General features: G+C 40.7%; 1 long non-coding RNA gene across 1 annotated transcript; it reads right to left on the reverse strand.

Annotated features, from left to right (window-relative positions):
* Positions 1-5,547: 5,547 nt before the first annotated feature.
* Positions 5,548-6,039, reverse strand: LOC123093321 (uncharacterized). The gene is made up of 3 exons (XR_006445246.1): positions 5,880-6,039; positions 5,691-5,752; positions 5,548-5,607 (listed from the first exon to the last, which is right to left on the reverse strand). It is a non-coding gene; the product is annotated as an uncharacterized lncRNA (long non-coding RNA).
* Between the last annotated feature and the right edge of the window lie 1,028 nt (positions 6,040-7,067).

A 7,067-nucleotide genomic window follows, 5' to 3' on the forward strand; every position in this document is an offset into this window, starting at 1 on the left:
ATGACGCCGAACACTCCCGAGGGTATTTGATCTTTTGTAAAAGAAAATAGGCTGACAAGAGCCTATTATAAGCCCTTAATTTCTAGGTACGTGCAATTTAGTCTGCCATGGCCAAATGCCAATAACGGTAGTATCCTCTATGGGTATAGAACCCATGGGATGGTTAAACAACCACTACTAGGGAAAAGGCTAGCAGCAACGCGGGTTTTAGGTGTATCAGGAGCGCGGGGACCGGCGCTACTAATAAGGCGCTATAGCTAATAGATAGTAGTAGCGTGGGAGAAACACGCGCTACTACTAACTTTGTTAGTAGTAGCGTGTGCCACCCACGCTACTGCTATTACAAACTCGCGCTACTACTAATGAAGTAGTAGTAGCGTGCCTACAACACCAGCGCTACTAGTATCCTAGATACTAGTAGGGAACTTTTTTCCCAACGCTACTAGTAGCAAATTAGGAATTAAAAAAATAAAAATAGATGCAGTATTCATGAATGGAGATCAGAGACACGTCCAATGGAAAATAAATTTCAGAAAACCATCTTAACACTTGCAGTGTTCATGGATGCAACATTCAACATCTCAACTCGAAGAGATCACGAGGACACACACAACCATCATCAAAAGGTTGGTACCTTCTCTAGCGTTTCACCACCAACCTAACCAGACCACTTCTCTAGATGTATGTACAAAGCGTCGAGGTCCTCCACCTTGAGGAACTCCGGACGGTGGTGTCGTCCTCCACCTCGGTGACCTCCGAACGGTGGTGTCGAGGTCCTCCACCCTGGGAACCTCCTGCGTCGCAATCACCTGGACAATAATCTGTATGACGCGGTCGTGGGGCTTCACAGTGAAGTCTACCTCTGAGTAGTTAAAGAGCACGACTCCCATCGGGCCGCAGTAGTCCTCGTCGATCACCCTGCACCCAGTCGAGAAAGTGAAAACTTGTTAGTTAGCTCCTGCTTGCGCAGGGTTCGCGGAAGGGTCCGGACACTTACAAAGATGATAATAAGATACAATAACTATGTCCAGGTTTGGAAGATTGAAAATAAATTAAAAGAGAAATGTATTCAAGATAATAACACACAACAATTAGATTGAAAACAAAGAAAGCACATGCGCACGCTGCCCTTGCCCCCGGTCACTGGCTATATCCCAGTCTCGCACGTCCTCAGCTAGGATTTCATGGTTGTTGAACCTTTTTCCTCTGCAGGGAAGCATTATGGACAAGATCAAAGACAGTTTAGGAGACAGACCATAATCCCAGTTCGCTACAGGATATCATTCCAACATTAAATTACTGAAAATATCTTAATACAGGCGAACATGTGTTCACCTTTCTGATCTGCAGCAGCTTCACCTGCATCATATTTGGTTACACCTTCTGCCTTAGTCACACCGTTGACAACATCATGACGTTGTCATTTGCAGGTGCAAGAAACCCATCAGATGAATCACAGTATCTAAAGTATGAGTAGTGCAAAATAGAAACATCTCTTGTCCTAATTTACCAGTTAGCATCATGGTACAGGTGAGAGTTGATTGCAACAGTCACAGGGATCAAAAGGAACAACAGGATAAAATAGCAAAGCATAAATCATATGGACACACAGAACTGAACGAGCAAGGCTGTTCATTCAGGTTCAGAGGCAATCAACAACATTACTAGTGAGGCGTGGCCCTCTCGCATTTCCACCGATTAACACAACTGGCTAAGACAACGACGCGCACAGAGAAGCCTAGGCCCTCTCGACACGGATGCGGCGTGCGAGCTGCAGAACAAAGTCTTGGTACTGTGCATATTCACTGAAGGTTAAACTTTTTTTACTGAAATCCCAGCTGCAGAAGAAAGAAAGCACCTACTGCTGGTAGCAAAACCAATATGTTTATGAGGAATATATGGATGTTTCAAATCAGAAGACCAAGTAGAATAGATAAAATTAGTCAGGAATCTGTTGTAGCATGGCAAACCCCTTGTTTCTAAATAACATGTATGCTAGTCTGTAGAGCTAGTTCACTGGGATTATTACTATGGTTTGTATGCTAGTTCACTTTCCATGAATTTCCCTCTAATTCAGCTTATCGACGGATGATTTTTTTAAGAGAAAACTAACTTTACATATACGTCACACATAGAAAAGGTCATATGCCATAAGGTTTTCTGTTAATTAGTGTGCTATCGCAAGAAAACTTAAATGAGAATGTAGAAAAAGTAAAAAAAATCCTGCAAGTCATAATATGGCTAGTCTATACGTACTGGAACTGAACCACTTTGAATAATAAAAGCATCAGCAGGCAAAGACCAGAAGATCAGAATCTATTGTCTCCAAGGGCTTAGATCTCAAAGAATATATAAGATGCGTATGCAAAATATGGCAAAAGGGGAACATACCATGCATGGAGTCGCTGTTATGAAATTTCAGTTATCTCATCATCCCATTACGTATTGTCCTTGATGACAATAAGGTCCAATTTTGTGTTCAATTAATAAAATTGATGGAAGAACAAAAGATTACTACCTGCAAATATGTAACGCTGGACAGGGGATTAGAGATAAATTACATGAGCAAAAACATATCTAGATCCCAACCACTTACTGTAGGTCATGTAGTGTATTCCATGGGTTGAGAAAAAACATACATCTACACTTATGAATCACATGTGATGGAGATGATTGGTCGACTATACACTACATAGATGCCCTAACATCGACAGCAAGTCCTTCAGAAGAAACAGTCAAATTATTAGCCTGACGACTAACCTGAAACTGAAAGCAACCGGCCAGGAATGAAACAAGATCTTTTCCCCTTCCTGCATGGCTCTCATGCAGGGCCGGTCCTGAGATTTCGGGGGCCCGGGGCGAACTAAAAATTGGGGGCCCCTAATATACAAGCCATTATTATTATTATTATTATTATTATTATTATTATTATTATTATTATTATTATTATTAGTAGTAGTAGTAGTAGTAGTAGTAGTAGTAGTAGTAGTAGTAACAATTAAATCCAAAATCTGTATGTGTATCCAAAAAAATATACATAATGCCTTAAAATTTTCTTCTAACATTCCTCGATGCAAAGTCACTTATGATGGGGTCGATGTCAATCTCATCCAATAATTTCTTCTCAATGCATAATGTGGCCAAACCATTTAACCTCTCTTGAGTCATGGTTGACCTCAAATAATTCTTCAAGAATTTCAACTTTGAAAAGCTTCTCTCGGCCGATGCGACCGTCACAGGCACAGTAAATAAGATGCGATAGGCAATGGATATATTGGGGTAACAATCAACTTCTCTGACTTGCCTGAAAATCTCCATAGCAGACATTGCGCCATCTGGCAAAGTGAATCTCATAATCTTCAATTCAGAAATAAGATCGTATACCTCAACATCATATGAACCATTAAGAGAGAAAGTTTCTGCAAATTTTGTGCAACATTCTTCAAGTTCATTGTCACTTAATGACGTGAGAGTGCCCGAGCTCAATAAAAATCCGAATATATCTTTAAAGACCATGAGTTCTTTAAATCTATCATTCAAAGAAGTGATCGCCATATCAACCAAAACATTAAAATATTTAACTTGGAAAGCCTTCTCAGCTTCCAAGATTTCTTCTTGACAATCACTTTCATCATACTGTTTCTTCCTCTTAGCATGACGTTTCACTGGAAACAATGGCTCTATTCCCATTTCAGTTGCAATACCTTTAGCGATGGTCAGACTTGAAGAAAACCCCTCATCTCTGTACTTCTCAAAATATTTTGTTATACCTTTTATTTGCTTCAAAGCGGAGTCAATGCACATGGTTGACGATTGCAACATCTTGCTAACTTTATTTACAGCAAATAGAACATCATGCCAGATAATCATACCAACTATAAACTCAAAGCGACCAAGTGTATCAAATAAATTTTTGGCATCACTTTTATCTTTAGGATCAGTGTCAGAAGCATGACGTAACTCAGACAAAGCTGACCTTAACTCAGCGGCTTGATATCTTATTGCTGTAACACTTTTGATTCTACTCTCCCAACGAGTATTGGAAAATGATTTCACGGTCAAACTAGGAACATGTTTAAGCAAAACATTCCACCTTTTTGTAGAGCCAGCAAATAATACATATATGCGTTGAACAATTCCAAAAAATGAAACAGCTTTCTCACATGATTTTTCCATATCACAAAGAGTGAGATTTAGGCTATGACAAGCACATGGCATATATAATGCTCTTGGATTCATATCAAGTAACCTAGATTGTACCCCTCGGTATTTTCCTTTCATATTAGAACCGTTATCATATCCTTGACCCCTTATATCTTGAATATTTAGGCCAAAAGACTCAATAGAATCAAGCAGTACTTTGAAAATCCCTAAGCCAGAAGTGTCATCCACTTTCAAGAACCCCAGAAAGTACTCCTCAATTTTTATTTTGCCATCAGACAGATTAACACATCGAACTAAAAAGGTCATTTGTTCTTGATGACTAACATCAGGGGTACAATCTAGGATAACAAAGAAATACTTGGCCTCTTTAACAACCTTTATGATAGAACATGTGATGTCAGAAGCCAAAAGAGATATCAGCTCATTTTGTATTTTATGACTGAGATAGTGATAATGGGTTTCCTTGTTCTCAACACGTCTAAGGTGATCTTGCATTACCAAATCAAATTCTGCAATCATCTCAATGCAAGCTAAGAAATTACCATTATCATCCTTGTAAAGCTGCTCACTACTTCCACGAAAAGCCAAGTTGCGTTTACCAAGATATTTCACAACTACTATTATTCTTAACAGAACTTGCCTGACACGTTCTTTCTCCTTTGCTATTTGATGTTGCAAATCCTTATCAATAGTTTCCTGTTTTCTCAGTCTAACTCTCAATTCATTCCACTTGTTCATGTTATTAATATGCTCAATGCTATTTTCATGTTCTTTGAGCTTCTCACTAATATGCCTCCAATGTCCTAGTCCATCATGTGCTAAGGAACTCTGACTCCTGTTGGTGCTAGACTTGAAGATCTTACAACAGAAACAAAAAACTTTATTGACATTTTTCTAATAAACTAGCCATTTCCTATCATGTTCCTCTCCATTGCTTAATTTTCTATGATAATGAGCATACGAAAAATGTCTTCCTGTTTCATCTACATGGTATTCCATTTTTTCCTCTCTGATAGGCCCTTTCTCAACTAAGATATCTCTTGCTTTATTATCAAGATTATCCCAGTTTTTTGGATCATAAATATCGGCAGTATAAACTGGTTGTTCATCAACACTAGCAGATTGGGCATGTGCATCCGACGAATTACTTACATTCTCGGAGCCACTTACATTGTCATCGCCGATGTTGGAGTTGATATTTTCTTCTTGCTGATTAGAGTCCGAGTTTTCATTTGTTTGTTGCTCTTCCACAATGGCAACAATCGCCAACGCATCAGCTGGGTCCGGCGGAGTAATACAGGCACCAATATCACTTGGCATGAAAAAATTGCGAATACCTCCGCGCTGTGACTTTATAAGTTTATTCTCTTTCTCCTTTTTTTCCTTTTGTGGCTACCCGATGGATAGTTCCTCTTGCTGGGCGCCATGAGAACAAACACAATGCTGAAAAAATAATACTTAATCAATTGTGGAACGGTGCTAGCTGTAAACCAAAGTCCAAAGAATTTTTTGTATGAATAATATACCTCAATACCTAATGTCCAGAATCCTGACGATCAAACTTCAGTAGTCTGTACCTGTCTAGAGTCTGCAGATTGCCGAGAGGAGAGCAATTGAGAAAAGACCAAAGGAGGGTGAAGCAGGCCCTGGGGTGAAGATGGAGGCCCCAGAACTGAAAACAACGACCAACATAATCAAATTAGAAAGGAAATTACCAGGGGACGGCGAGGTCGGAGTGCGTCTGTGCGTGCACGGCGTCGGCGGCCAGCAGGTAGGGGCGTAGGGCTGGGACCTGGGAACTCTTCGTGATGGAAGAAAGGCGTCGAACGTAACAGGAAGGGAATCACGTCCAGGCGCTGATTGCTCTCTAATTCGCTATCTTTCTTTTTTTCCAGAGGATCTCTCGCTATTTCCTGGGAACGATCTCGCGATCGCTGGCCGCTGGGATCGGACATCGCTATTGCCGATTGGGCCTCGTTTCTTTCTCTTTTTTTGCCGATCGGGCCTCCTACTTCTGGCGCCCTCCTACTACATGCATACCTCGGGGGGGGCCCGGGGCGGCCGCCCCCCCTGCCCCCCCCCCCAGGGCCGGCCCTGCTCTCATGCATTACACACACATGAGGTGAGGTCATGGTCCTCTTCTCCTTTCAATGGTCTATGCTTCTAGAAGAAGCCACGCGTGCCATTCGCTAAGAAAAAAAAAGTCACCCATGAAGAATTTTGGTACTAGGCAGTTAGGATGTCATCAGCGGCTAACATTCTACACGTGGCGTGGCGAATCCTAAACAGCCTCTATAAGGCCGTAAACTGGCATACGAAAACAATGCGCTCAGGATACTAACTTTTGGGACAACAAACTAAAACGATGGCTGCTCTCAAACCATACATCCAAACAACACAAATAAATACTCTATGGAAAGTTGGAACTTGCTTTACAAATTTCATATAGAGGCAACTCGAAATTCTGAGAATAACTAACTCGTTTTTCACCTTGAAGCTGGCTGTCCAGATTTGACAGAGCAGTTTTTAACTGAACCAGATTCTTATCTGACAGAAGTAGCACCCAACAAAATGCAGATAGACAGGTAACTAAATTATGCAACTGAACTTTTAGCAGGAAGCAAGAACTCACCAAAATTCAGACAGGCATGTAACTAACTTCTGTAATAACTGAATTTAGCAGCAGGCGAGCACTCAACAAAATTCAGATATGCATGTAACTAAATTCTAAACTAAATTTCTAGCAACAAGGAAGCACCCAGCAAAATTGAGATAGGCATTATACTAGATTCTGCAATGCAATGTTTATCTTACTTAGAAGCAGAGCAGGTATCCACCAAAATTCAGTCTGACAGCTACATGTAACCCAAATTCAGACATACTACATGTAACCCAAATTCTTC

Source organism: Triticum aestivum, chromosome 1B (assembly GCF_018294505.1).
Source record: "Triticum aestivum cultivar Chinese Spring chromosome 1B, IWGSC CS RefSeq v2.1, whole genome shotgun sequence".
NCBI classification, from domain to species: domain Eukaryota; kingdom Viridiplantae; phylum Streptophyta; class Magnoliopsida; order Poales; family Poaceae; genus Triticum; species Triticum aestivum.